Source organism: Podarcis pityusensis, assembly GCF_964106645.2.
Source record: "Podarcis pityusensis genome assembly, chromosome: 6".
In the NCBI taxonomy this organism is placed as follows: Eukaryota; Metazoa; Chordata; class Lepidosauria; order Squamata; family Lacertidae; genus Podarcis; species Podarcis pityusensis.
Window position 1 is genome coordinate 18128064 of NC_138030.1, and position 14781 is coordinate 18142844.

Genomic DNA, 14781 nt, shown 5'->3' on the forward strand with positions numbered 1-14781 from the left:
TTATAAACATTCCCCTTTAAGTTCGCAACGGTAACGTGTGCACAGGTTCGCTAGAACCTCTATAATAATTACTCTGGTAATTTCCCCTTTTGTTCCCTCTTAAAATACAAGACACGACACAGTCTTTATAAAAGCATAAAAGAGTTTACTCACGTTCTGTTCACAATATGATCCCAGAAGGCAGACAGCTTAAATAGGTTACATACATTTAGAATCTATCTTGTAGCAAGATAGTCCTTTCCTCCTCTCTTGGCTGAGAGCCAAGAGAGCATCTTTAGATGCTTCCTCATCGAAGGAAAATGGCAGAGAGAGAGAGATGGCTGCCTGCCCTGTGCTTTTGTCATTACCTGCACAGGTGAGGCCACACCCACCTCTGGTCACATGCGGAGGAAGTCCGTCCCCAGGAAGTTTACCTGCTTGCTGGACAGACATCCCTCCCCATGTTCTAACATGTACACTCTAGGAATGTTGTCATTGACTGCTCCTGTGTTTACATCCCACAGACAACAGGACTCTCGTGGTCCCATCCAACTCTACAATTCTATGATGCAGCTCAATGAGGTTTGTTTGAAACTGTTAAGTATGGTAACATAAGAGAACTGCATTTAGTACAACATTCCTTTCACTATTAACCTATGTTAGCACATCAAGGCTCTGACAATGTTTGTTGTCTCCTGGTTGCCTAAGCACAACAAATATCAGCAGCTCACTCCCACTTAACTACTTATCAAGAAGATGGATCTTGGATGGGCTTGCTGGATGTTGGCAGCTAGTGTTAAGTAGGTATAATCAGTTCCATTTTGAGGTTGGCACGAAATATTCTTAAGGGTTTTTTCCCTCCCCAAAAAGAAATATTTATGGTCATGTTATTAACACTCTTGCTTTAGAAGCCAAAGCAGGACTGGGTTTGGTTGAGAAAATTAATTATTGTGTATAGGAACCGAGCATGTTCAACAACGTGTTATTGTGAGGAAGAACAAACATACAAAAGAATGCTCCCCTTTTCAGCTGAGAAATGTTGGGAGGCTGTGATTTCAGGGAGCTGTTCTCAACCTGGGGCTCTTCAGGAGTTTGGGGACTACGATTTTCATCAATTGCAGGCAACATATACCAGTGATAAAGGACAGCAGGAGATATATTCCAAAACTTCTGAGGGGCAGCAGTTTGGGGGCAGCTGCTATAAGACTTGGATGTTAGTAAGAAAAAGTTCCCTTCTTTCAATGTCATACACAGAAAGGCACACTGAACTTAATTAAATTAGTGTCTTATGATTTGCTACTGTCCACAGTCTCTCTGCCAGCCTGATATACAAGCCAGTTTGAGAAGCATTTGCTTGGCCAGTGGCTAAAGCACTAAAACCATCACAGCAAATTGTACTTTCCTGCAGAATTTGTCCATCTCAATCAAAAGGGTAAGCCCTGCCAGTACAGGAAGTTGAGAACTTGATTTGAAATTGCAAAAAATCACATTTTCAGAGCACAGAACATTTTCATATCAAGCGTTCCCATCTGCAAGGATAGGGGTGGTGTTAGTGTAGATATTACATAATCTCAGTTTATAACTAGTTTCCAAGTCACAAACAGACAATTACAAAACACATTTAATAAAGATGAAATTAATCCTATTGGAATCTGACAATAATGAAGTTAATTTTGCCAGTCAACAAATAAGCAAGCCTCTCTTTCCAGTAATTCTCCCCAGGGATGCTCACCTGGTGCCTTCATTACACATCTTTAGGTGCCAGACAAAATGATTTTCTATAACCTGCCCTTTGGTTCATTAACACTGTATGGCCTTTTAAATGTGTTTGTGGGTTACTGGGTTGTTTTTGTTTTATTATGTATTTTGTGTTCTCATTTTGTATTTTTGTGTTTGCGTGTTCAGACCCAGAAACCTCCCCTCTAAATAAATTCAGACTTGACTCACATCTTGGTTTTGGTTTTTGGCAGAATTTAGGCCACAACTTTATTGATTACAGAAAGTGACTGGTTGCATAGGCTCTGGTTTGACTAGCTCCCTGCCATGCAGGTAGCGCTGACCCAGGATTCCAGCATAGGTCAGCCAAGGGTGAACACCTGCATAAGCGGGAAGCCGGGAACAGGCAATCTTTGCCACCCAAATGTCCCCCTGGACTCAGGCACGGGCACAACCCCCTCTCCGGGGTTGACCAAACCATCGAGTCCTTGGATTCCTTTAACGGAATACCCTTCACATAGATATGGCGAGACCCATCGTTCTCCCATCCCTATCACCTGAACCAGAGCCTATCCGCAATCTTACAAGTTTTTTTTTAAAATTATATTTATTGGGGGGGGAAATTTTTAAAAAAATTACACCAAAAAAAGACAAGACAGAAAAATAAAAAGAAAAAACAAAACCATCATTCTCAAATTCTCCACTTTCAATACCTTCTTTCTTTGACCTCCTCTTCCTCCCTTTTCTTGTATCCTGATTAATAATAATCGCAGCAAATCCTTTCCATAATTCATAATATTCTGTCATTACATTACCTTAATCTATTTTCATCTTATCTTATAGAAAACCTTAAAGTTTAAAACTTAAATCTTATTTTTACCAACTTCTCCTAGCCATAACATTCTTACCAAATTCTTTAGACATTTTTACAAGAGCCAAGTAATTTCATTTCAACATTTTTCTAGCATTCATCAATTTCATAGAACAATCCTAATGAAAAAAAAAGAAATAAATAAACAATCCAATCTTCATCCAGCGTCCCTTCCTCCTGGTCCCGGGTTTTGTCAGTCCTTTTTATCTTATTAATCTAGCACATTAACCTGGTAATCTTATATCCGAAGCCCTCAAGTCTCTTCCATGTCCCTCCTGCAGCTCTTCTTCATATTTTCCTTTCATTCGTGGGAACTCCAGCTTGGTAATGTTTTTGACCCTTTTCAACAAATCAGCCCCTTTTCCATAGTCCAGACTAGACTCCATGTGGTATTTAAAAACATGTTTCAGATTCCCTCCAAAATTGAGAGCCCCCACAGCTCCAAACATCTGACGGCCCATTGCCAGACTCGAAAAGTCCAAATCTCCCTGTATAGGGGGGTCTGTCCAACCCCCCATTTCCAAACCAAACCAAACTTTATCTTTCCAAGTCTGGTTTTTTCCAAGTTCATTTATCAAATCCAAAAATTTATGTTCCTGCTGGGCCGCAGCTCCCTCCGTCTCTGGCGCCCAAGATTCAGCAGCATCCTCTTCTCTCAACTGTTCTGTCATGGCACACTCCTGTTTTAGCTCCTGGGTGGGCTCCATATACTTTCCCACTACCTGTTCAAAGGTTCTGGCCGCATTAGTCATCAAATCCGTCTTCTGGCTTAACTGATCCAATAGGGCATTTATTTTGCAGAGAGCACCCAACAGTGCTTCTGAAGACATTGTCCTGCAAGGTCACAAATCCTTTCCCACGGTTGTAATCTGTGGCAGCTGCAAGCTCCCAGGAATTAGTTACAATTTCACAGTCCCCCTCTAGGGGGAAATCTTCTGGTTGTTCTTTCTTTTAAAAACAATAGCAACAAAGTTTCTTTTTTAAGGTATTTTGTCCATATTTGTTCTTTTTAAAATGCGAAAGGAAACAATGGAATCACTATGTTTCTCTTCTTTTAACTATCTGTCAAAGACATTTGTTTCTGGTCAATGAGCTTCAAACGTCAATTCTGACACCCCGCTCCAGGATCAGGGCGGTGGAAAATTACTTTGCTTTAAACTCACTTCTGCAGGTTTAAACAGCCCAAAAAAGATCCCCCTTCTTCTCCTGCTGCCGAAGGGGGGTTCAGCGATTTTAAATGATGAAAGCCAATCCTTTGAAAGTGATTTTTAAAGCTCTAGTTTACATTGTCTTTGCTTTATTCTGGCTACAAGGAAACGGAAGGCTGACTTCCTGTTTAGACCTTCCCGTTTCAGTACCAAATTAAGGTAAATTTTTAAGTCCAAATTCCTTTCTATTTCGCCAGTTCTTATTTAAAGTCCAAATGTTCAATGTTCCAGTACTCACGGGTGGTTATTTTAGATGCCAAATTGTCCCAGGAAAAAGGCAGCGCTCTCCGGCAACGGCTATGCGGCTTCGCTCCGCAGAAAAAGCAATTGACTCACAGCACCGCGCCACTTCCCCCTCTTCGCTTTGGAGCCCGTTAGTGGGTTCCTTTGCGGGTTGGGGGGGCGCTAAGGGTGCCCGCCGAGTCCCACGGTCACAGGCTTCATCCGCCTGTGATTTCCAGAAGGGTCCCCGCTTCGCTGTAGCGGAAAAGACCCGTTTCATGCGGAGCTGGTCCCTCCAGTTCAGAGGGAGTCCGCCATTGCCGATGGCGCCACCCCGGAAGTCCGCAATCTTACAAATTGGCGATGATTTGCTACACGGCAGGCGAAACCCAAATGGCAACAGCCAATCAGCCAAGTGGGGGAAATTCCTGCCAGGACCCTGTCCCAACAATAGACGACACACGACGGCATAGCAAGGTCAAGCGCAAAGCCCTAAAAGTAGGGAGAGGTGGGCGGGTGTTCCAAATGCATGCACCAGAAGAGGAAGCTCTGGGTCACGTGCATGGGTATAAATAGGTCCCTCAAACCGTTTGGACTGCGTCCCATTGGCCAAATTGCACCCAGCTACGAGGGACCTACCAATCGGGTGTTGTGGCTGACCAATCGTACCCACCCACAACACAGGGAGTCGGTTGTCCAGGTCTCACCGTAATACGTGCCCTCTTTAAGGGAGGACCCGATTGAGAACCGCCCTGTGATCTTTAGATGAAGTATACAAATATCAACAACACCAACATTTAATGCCCCACCCCACCCCCCGTCAAGTAAATATAGCTGATTAACTTACTCACACATGGTTTCAAACTAGAGACATCAGTGATCAGCAAAAGAGGCATGAGTTTTATATGTCAGTGTGTTGCAGCAAAGGTTGGAGAGGAGCAAGCTGGAGGGTTTGTCTAATCTTGTTGGACTCTTTTTGATCCAATATGATTCTTCTCTGCCGGTCTTTCCTAACTGCCACTTCAGATTCCTTCATTCTCATTTGCAAATGGTCATTTAATGAGGCTAGCACAAAGACATTGGTGCTAGGCATATTATAGGCACTGTAAAATTATTTACAGTTATTAAAGGAGGATAAATGATGATAACTCCAGTACTCTCTCTTCTCCAAAGGAAAACGACTTTGGGGTGGCTGTTCCTAACTTTCCACCAAGCAGAGAAGAGAGAGGAAAATAAACGATAGTCTTGCTGTCAGCATCAACACTTTGAATCTTTGACTTTTAACTAGGGAAGACATCCTAATGAAAATCAACATGTTTCTGAGCCTGTGTATATATTTTTGCATTTATCCCCTTTTTGCTTGCAGTTTGTGATGTACCCTTTCGAAAATAGCAGCCCAAAGAGTGACCCGGGCTTTGCATAATTAGCTCTTGTTGAAACGAGCCAACTGTTTAATGAAGTTCCAACTCACAATGCGACTGATGGAAAACAAAGAGAATATCTGAGACCTGCAGAAAGCTAATCAACGTTACATGTCAAAAGTAGGAGGGCTAAACAGACCGATTATAATAGTCAATCCTTTGTTTTAAAGCCCGTCAGTATATATACAGTTGCAGGAAAGACACATCTGGATGGACAGAGAACTGATTTTCCAGTCAAAGCCCAATATGCCAAGAAATGAGGATAGTAAAAGATGAAATAGTAGGAAATAAAATACCTAGCATTTCATGGGCCTGGGAAGCAATAAGTAAGTCCATTCAACATTTTGCCTGAGGTCAAAGGCAGAGGGAAATGTACGCCCTGAAAACTTGTGAATAGATGCCACACAATGGCTTCCAGTTTGTTTCTGGGTCCATTCAATGTGCTCATGTTGGTGTTTAAAGTCCTAAACAAGTTGGGCTACAAATATCTAAAAGACAGCCTCCTTCCCTACAGTCCATCCTGGGTATTAAGATAAACAGAGGGTGCCTTTTGTTTTGTTTTGTTTTTTTAAGATGATCTTTATTGGTTTTTTATAATTACATACTATACATACACAAAAGGGACGCGGGTGGCGCTGTGGGTTAAACCACAGAGCCTAGAACTTGCCGATCAGAAGGTCGGCGGTTCGAATCCCCGCGACGGGGTGAGCTCCCGTTGCTCGGTCCCTGCTCCTGCCAACCTAGCAGTTCAAAAGCACGTCAAAGTGCAAGTAGATAAATAGGTACCACTCCGGCGGGAAGGTAAACGGTGTTTCCGTGTGCTGCTCTGGTTCACCAGAAGCGGCTTAGTCATGCTGGCCACATGACCCAGAAGCTGTACGCCGGCTCCATCGGCGAATAAAGTGAGATGAGCGCTGCAACCCCAGAGTCGGCCATGACTGGACCTAAAGGTCAGGGGTCCCTTTACCTTTTTATACATACACATATTATATTGCATTTTACATTTATTCTTGCTCTCAAGAGCTGACTTCCCTCCTTCCTCCTTCCGGCTTTTTTGTGTCGTCTTTAACTTTTCGCATTGTCTAGAGGGTGCCCTTTTGATAGCTCCATCTCCCTCAGAAATTCAGGGGACTGCTCTGGGAGAGGGCATTCTCTGTGGTAGCCCTTAAGTTGTGGAATTTCCTCCCTACAGAAGTACATTGGCTTCTTCTCTATATACAGTAGGACCTTGGGTTACAGACACTTCGGGTTACAAACTCCGATAACCAGGAAGTGGTTGCTCTAGGTTAAGAACTTTGCCCCAGGATAAGAATGGAAATTGTGTGCCAGTGGCGCAGCACCAGCGGGAGGCTCCATTAGCGAAAGCACGCCTCAGGTTAGGAACCATTTCAGGTTAAGAACGGACCTCTGGAACAAATTAAGTTCTTAACCCAAGGTACCACTGTACAGCTCTCTGCTAATGCTGAAGACACATCTCTTTACACTGACTTTTGACACCTGATATGTGTTTTCAGGGTCTACGCCATGGGTATGCAAACTAAGGCCCGGGGGCCGGATCTGGCCCAATTACCTTCTAAATCCGGCCCGCGGACGGTTCAGAAATCAGTGTGTTTTTACATGAGTAGAATGTGTGCTTTTATTTAAAATGCATCTCTGGCTATTTGTGGAGCATAGGAATTCGTTCTTTTTTTTCTCTTCAAAATATAGTCTGGCCCCCCACAAGGTCTGAGGGAGAGTGGACCGGCCCCCTGCTGAAAAAGTTTCTACCCACACTTACACAGCCCTCTCTATCCACCATATAAACAAGCAAAAGGCATTGTGCTAAACCATGCTTTAGTGTGGCTTGTGGACGTGGTCTCCGTGTACCTGACTTCTCACTTTTACCACCGCTATTATTGCCCTCACCCCCAGGCCCTGAACCACGTGTCTGAAATCAAAGCCCAAAAGTTCCACTTTTCAGCTCCGACTCTTCACCTTCTGGCACAATTGCAAATGAACCGAAATATTAATTAATTTGCATTAATTAATGAGATAAAAATGGGGATAGATGCCTGAAAGACAGGACGCGTCAGCAAGTTTACAAAGGCAACTGTCTCAAGACAGCAGTAAGGTATATAATTGGCACAGTCAATTAGTGCAGTCAATTGGAAGAATCCTGAAAGATTTAACCAACCAGTAGACAATTAATGACATGAAAACTCTCTTCTTAATTCTATTTATAATCCTGTTATGTGCATCAGTGCATACTTTCCCCTTTTCTTGCTGCATTTCTTATGCAAGAGGGTGTGTGTGTGTGTGTGTGTGTGTGTGTGTGTGTGTAAAAGAGTAAGGGAACACGAACAGGACACTTGCCGGGAAGCATTTTCATGAAGTGCCAAAGGAATGTTTAAACCTTCCATATGAATGGATTCTCCCCATGAGATCTGCTGCAGGCCAATCACTGCGCTGGCATTACAAAACAAGCATACCTGTGTTTGTCTCACAAAGCAGTTCTGCCCTAAGGAGTTATTATTATTTTCTTATTATTCTTAGATTTCTAGCAAACAATTTCCTCCAGGGGAGCCCATGGCGGCAAGTTAGGATGGGAAACCTCATCAACTGTTGGCCTAGATAATCACAATTACCAGGTGAGGAGCAGATTGGCAGGATATGCAAAATTGCATGGAGAAGGGATGCAGCAAGAGCAAGCTGACCCCATCTGGATGGCACCAGGAGCCATTCGGCTCATCGTGAACCATCTTTGTGTGTGCAGTGATAGGCCCTGATTTAATAGTCACCTATTCTAGTAGGATTACAGCCCCGCAAAAAGTAGGTAGCTAGCCCAACCCACCATGTGGTATTTTGCTCCACTTGCCATGACTCCACTGGGGGAGGAAGGGGGTGCGGTGGGTGTGATCCACCCTGTGTGTCATCCCTGAGGGGGGATGACATCGCCGCCACCCCCCCCCAGAACGCTCGCTGCTTGCTGCAGGCGGTGCCCCCCTGGGATGCTCGCCCCGCCCCCGGGTGCCAGAGCAGCTAGCTCCACCTATGCATGACTCCCTGGCTATAGGCCAAGCCACTGTTCTACATGTGCCGCAACAGCAGCAGTACCTGTCAGGGGGGTGGCCTGGAGGCAGGACAGGCCCCCAGGCAAACCCTTCTGCGTGCCGCTTGGGAGATCCATCAGTCTTCTTCCCTGACGTGATTCCGTGACTCATGTCTTGGGACGTGAGCACACATTGACTTAGCAGAGTCAATAACAGCTGAGCTAGGCCTGAGGTGTGAGTACTAAGCTACTTTTATTATATACAAATCAGGACAAAGGAAAAACATGGCTCCTTTCTCTCTTCTTCCTCGGAGAGAAGGGAAATACAACAGTACAACAGAGTGGAACAGTGTAAAAACAACATCCGCTCCCATGACTCCATCAGTGATGGAATGTAAACACAGACATGTGATGAAACAATCCCATATATCTGCACAGCGGGGGTATGGAAATCCAACATCACCACCACACAAATATATGGTTAAAAGCTAAGAAATGGGTCCCCAAATGCATGTTTGGGTTAAAGGCAGTCTCGGGTCTTTAAAAGTTGGGCAACTGCTATCCTAAAGCTACCTTGCCTCTGAAGTATGTGTCTGAAGAGATTAATGCTGAAACATCCTTTCCTCCTTGAGATGTTTTTAAAAGGTATCATCTTGCCATCAGCAGCTGAAATAATGATCTTGTTCAGCAGGCTATAATCACCCTTCACAGTCTTGCAGGGAACTTGGGGTGGCTGGAGTAGAAATCTTAATTCTTGTGCCATGTTAAAACCTGTGTCTCTGATAATAAGCTTCCATCTGTTGCAATCAAGGGAGGGGGGGGATTGTAATGGAGAATGGGGAGTGACCCAAACACTTCAAGGAAATTACTGCACACAATTACATGTGAGGTTGTGATTCAGAAAGGTCACTCTTTTGAAGGTTTATAATTGATGTACTTTGAGGGAAGTATTTAGAAGTGGTATTTTAAAAAAAAAAGCTTGAAAGCATTCAGCTGTTGGAGGCAGGATATTGAAAGAGATGGACCAGGAGCAGGGCCATCTTAACCATAGGCACCAGGGGTGCAGTTGGCAAATGTATCTGTGCATTTGCCACTCTCCAGGATTCTTGCACACTCTGCATAGCTGTCAACTTACAGATTTTAAAATAAGGGACCAACAGCCTCAAAAATAAAGGATCAGCAGCCAAAATAAGGGATTTTCCGAACACAGGTATATTCAACTTCTGATCCCCTCCGAGCCAAAGGCAGGAAGCCCAGCCAGCAGCCAAATGAAGCCTCAAGCGGTGGTTCCCACAGTGCAGCAACCCGGCAAAGGGGATGCAGCAAGGAAAACCACCGTTACCTCTCTGCTGGGAAGCGCTGAGCAAAGGCGAGTCCCCAGGCAACGCGGCCGATTTGATCAGCACAAGGCATGCAAGCTCCACCCCCCAGTCGTTCTTAGACTCCTTATTGGGTGAGCAACACAGCCAAGCAACACAGTTGGAGCCTCCCTCCTCCCTGGCTGGCAGGGAGGGAGGGAGGGAGGGAGAGGAGCTGCTTCCTTTGAAACCCGGGAAATTTAAGGGACATAATCAATAAGGGACAGCAGCGGGACATGGCGCTGGGATAAGGGACTTTCCCGCCAAATAAGGGACGGTTGACAGCTATGACACTCTGGCACAACCAAGAAAAAGAAGTAATTTTAGGCCTATACAGACAGAAATTGGTTCTGGTTTGCAAAGGTTGGAAAGGAAGCCAACCACATTTCCATTTGTTTCATGGATGTAAGCCTTTTGTTGATGGCAGAAAACAGCCACAATTTTACAGTAAATTTTATCCCTTTGAGCTTCTCATTTTAAACCTCTGGTTTATAAATGGGTGTGGATGTGAAGATAGGGGACACCAAGAAGTTTATCTCCTTCGCTACTAATATCCAGGGACAGCCAATGAAAGTCATTGGCAAGAGATTTGGAACAGACAAAAGAAAGTAATCTGAAAATGATTGATTCATGGAACTCAGTGTCACAGGACTGGTGTGATGAATGCCACCATTAGTTTAGATGTTTTTTAAAAAAGGTGATTAGACAAATTAATGAAGGATAAGTATATGAATGGTTATTGGTCACGAAGGCATATGCCACTGAATATTAGTTGCTTGGGAGGAACAGCAGCAGCCTGGTTTGTGGGCTTCCCCAGAGATGTCTAATTGGTGACTTATGAGAAATAGGGTGCTGGACTAGAAAGACCTTTGATTTGATCCAGCAGGGTTCTCTGTATGCTTTTATAAGCTGTATTTTGTACAGCTGGAGTGGGGAGAGCAAAACAAAGGACTCCTCCACACTATTTTAAAAAGCCTCTTTTTCCAACCTTCACCTGTCCTCTGTAGTACATTGTTCTTTTAATTCTTGGTCTGGCAGGAGGGAGAAAAATCATTTCCCACAAACTAAAACCTCATTGTCAGACTTAAAATATGAAATCTACAAGCTGCAAAGATTGCGGGCTATTTGTGAGTGCAAATGTTTGAAGTAACGTCCTTTGCCGTGCTGAACCAGTGGAGCAGGTGATGATAAGAACGACTCTAACAAAAGCAGAACGAAGGGCTGATAATGCAGCACAAGCTATCTTTTTGTTGTCAGTATATGCTAGTGCTTCCATACTTATAAAGCAGCTCTGTTGCCAATAAGTGCTTTCTATTCCTTTTGGCTTTTGCAGGAAGGAATTTGCATTTTCTCCTTCTTGATTACCTTGCTTGACATTTGCAATCAAATAATGGGGCAGAGTTATCTCAGAAGGCGTTTACTTGAAAAAAAATACTTGCAAATAATTTATCCCAGCTTAATCAAGTTTGTTTTAAGACAATTGCTCATAAATGTATTGGGCTGCAATCCTAGCATAAGGAGAATTTAAGAAAAGCCTGCTGGATCGGGCCAGTGGCGCATCTGGACCAACATCCTAGTCTCACAGTGGTCACCTAGATGCCTGTGGGTCAGTGGCATAGCATGGGTTGCCAGTACCTGGGGCCACACAGAGTGGGTGGGAGGGAAGGAAACAGATGGAGTACACATGCGCATTCAACTGCCTAACAGCATCTGCGTCACCCAGGAGATTACAGCCACAGAGTTAAGATAATAAGAGTTCTTCCGTTGTCTGGAGAGGTCATTTCCTGATTCAAACTGAGAAGCTGTTTTCAACAGAGCCCAGCAATGAAATCATGCAGCTGTATTGGAGCAGCACCAGGTGTTGAAATTGTGCATCCCTAACAATTTTGCACCCAGGGCAAGCAACCCTGTGCCCCTCCCCACGCCATGCCATTGCTGTGGGTAACCTGCAAGCAAGATTTGAGCGCAAGAGCATTCTTCCTTCCCATGCTTTCCTGTAACTACTATTCAGAAGCATTGCTGCCTCTAACTATGGAGGCAGAGCCTAGCCACCATGACTAGTGTTAAGCTGTGGGTGAACATATCAGACGACACAGTGATTCTTCAAACAGCTCTTGTTTATTCACAGGCCAGAACAGAACTAAACTGAAGGGTTCAGCCACCCTGCTTATATAGAGCTCCACTACAACGCAACTGTAACCACTTTCTGTAACTATCCAATCACTTTTTAGTCACTTTCAATCCCCTATTTGCATATGTGGACCTGAGTGAAAACTATCTACAGTATCCCCCTGCTGGCCCAGGGTGAGAACTTCAGTACATAACAGCTAGTACGCTTCAATAGCTCTCTCCTCCATGATTCCGTCTAATTCTCTTTTAAAGCCATCCAAGTTGGTGGCCCTCACTGCTTGCTTTGGGAACAAGCTCCATAGTTGAGCTGTGCGCTGTGTGAAGAATTATTTGCATACATACACACACACAATTGGTTTTTACAAAAAAGAAGATTTACTTACTTTTCTCTGCTGAACCTTCCAACTTCCAGCTTCGTTGGAAGTCCACAAACTATGAGAGAGCAAGAAAAACTTTTCTCTTTCCACTTTCTGCATGCCGTACATACCGTATCACCTCTTCCTCACCTTTTCTCTAAACAAAAAACTCCCAAATTCTGCGTCCTTTCTTCATAGGGGAGTCACTGCATCCCCTTGCTCAATCCTATACACTCTTCCTTGGAAGCAAGCCCCATTGAAAACAGCAGGGTTTCCTTCTGTGTAGGCATGTCAGGCAAGTTATGCAGTGTTAGCCTAAGCATATTTACTTAGGAGTAAATCTCCATCACTTATTTTGGGTTTACCCCCTAATAAGTGTGTTTAGGATTGCAGCCTTAAAAGAGGTCAAATGAGACTGCCATTGCTTATGACAATGTATTGCCCTCCAGATATTTTTGGATTAAAGCTTGCATTGGCTGCATGATGGGAGTTGTAGTTCAAAATCAGGAAGGCACAACATTGGCTACCCCTAACTTATAGGATGTACAAGCAAATATGATCATGGTGGTGAGTTTTTTGGTTTGTTTTGCCCACTATCATCTCTGGCTAAACAGGTTTTATAGGTAAAGGTTTTGGTAGTACTTCAAAAACTGTTTGGGCAGTGATTCCCTCTGCAGCTTTTAACACCACTGTAGTGAGAGGAAGCAGCAAGTGAATAATGGTGAGCTGCCTCCAAATTATTAAGAGGGGAAAAATCTGGTAAACTGAACTGTGAGGGATAAATTTAGCTTTTTCTCCTTATAAACTCCTCTCGCTTCTCCTCATAAATTGCCTGGCACTGTACTGTTTGTACAACCCATGCAAGATGTCCCACCTTCCCAAAGAACCTAACTTTTTTTAAAAAAGGAAAACAATGTTCCCGTTTGATATGCGCTGGCATCAGATAGGCTAAGCACAGAGATTTCTGGTGAGTGTGTAGATGGGAGTTTTTCCAAGTGAAAGCTCAGAAAAGCGTCAAGCAACCTTAATGGGTGGCACACTTCCAAGGCGCTTTTTCACAAATCCACGAGGAATATACATTATAATTTGTTCTGCTTTTTCAGACGCTGTATTTCTAATACAGTGACAAAACGTGCAGTGCATTCCTATGCATGTTTACTCAGAGGTATATTCAATTATGATGTTGTAGGTGTGGGTCAGGGGATGCGGGTGGCGCTGTGGGTTAAACCACAGAGCCTAGGACTTGCCGATCGGAAGGTTGGCGGTTCGAATCCCCGCAACGGGGTGAGCTCCCGTTGCTCAGTACTGGCTCCCGGAGAGCCAGTATGGTGTAGTGGTTAAGAGCGGTAGTCTCGTTATCTGGGGAACCGGGTTCGCTTCCCCGCTCCTCCACATGCAGCTGCTGGGTGACCTTGGGCCAGTCACACTTCTCTGAAGTCTCTCAGCCTCACTCACCTCACAGAGTGTTTGTTGTGGGGGAGGAAGGGAAAGGAGAATGTTAGCCGCTTTGAGACTCCTTAAAGGGAGTGAAAGGCAGGATATCAAATCCAAACTCTTCTTCTCTTCTTCTTCTTCAGTCCCTGCTCCTGCCAACCTAGCAGTTCGAAAGCACGTCAAAGTGCAAGTAGATAAATAGGTACTGCTCCGGCGGGAACGTAAACGACGTTTCCGTGTGCTGCTCTGGTTCACCAGAAATGGCTTAGTCATGCTGGCCACATGACCCGGAAGCTGTCTGCGGACAAACGCCGGCTCCTTCCGCCAATAAAGCAAGATGAGCGCCGCAACCCCAGAGTTGGTCACGACTGGACCTAATGGTCAGGGGTCCCTTTACCTTTACCTTTACCTTTAGGTGTGGGTCAATCCAGAGTCCCTTCCGATTCTTGGTGTTCTGTACCAAGTATGGGCAGGGGCGTAGCTAGCAGAGGGGGCACCACAATGATCCGCGCACGGGGGCACTGTTAGGATTCAAGCCTTTATCAGGAGAAACTGGCCACTCTCCAGGCACCCGGCTTGATCTCCTGTTGACCTCCCTGTCTGCATTCCCCAGCAGGATACAGGCTAGGTCGCGATAGGCGATCCTTCTCAGCGTGAGAAGAACACGCCCCCTCTTTCCTGCCCCCCCTGGGCAGGGGGGAGAGATAGACAGAAACGTATTTACATGCCTTTATTTCTGTCTTTGCAGCGTTACAAAAATCATGTCTGCTCTCTTCAAGCTTCAGCAGTCGAGAGACAAACTCCTCCTGTACTTCCTGTACAGCTCATATTACACTCTGAGCTAATTCCGGTGCCCTCTGCACTGTGAATTGACTGTCCCTCTGTTTCCCATGGAACAGTCCCAACATTCCCATTATGTTTTGCTTTCAAGCTACCAGCTCGCGGCCGCATTGCTTCTATATCGTAACAGGCACTGCGTGGGGGTGCCACAGCGATCCGTGCATGGGGGCGCCGCGGTGAGCTGCCCACGGAGTCCGCCTGGCAGACGCAAGCCCCAC

The 14781-nt window shown here is 44.9% G+C and overlaps 1 long non-coding RNA gene across 2 annotated transcripts in view; it reads right to left on the bottom strand.

Moving 5' to 3' along the window:
- Positions 1–12372, bottom strand: part of LOC308480267 — a 54135-nt gene extending 41763 nt beyond the window's left edge. For both annotated transcript variants that reach the window (XR_013987974.1, XR_013987975.1), the window contains exon 1: positions 12317–12372. This is a non-coding gene — a long non-coding RNA (uncharacterized lncRNA). The remainder of the gene's footprint in view (positions 1–12316) is intronic.
- Between the last annotated feature and the right edge of the window lie 2409 nt (positions 12373–14781).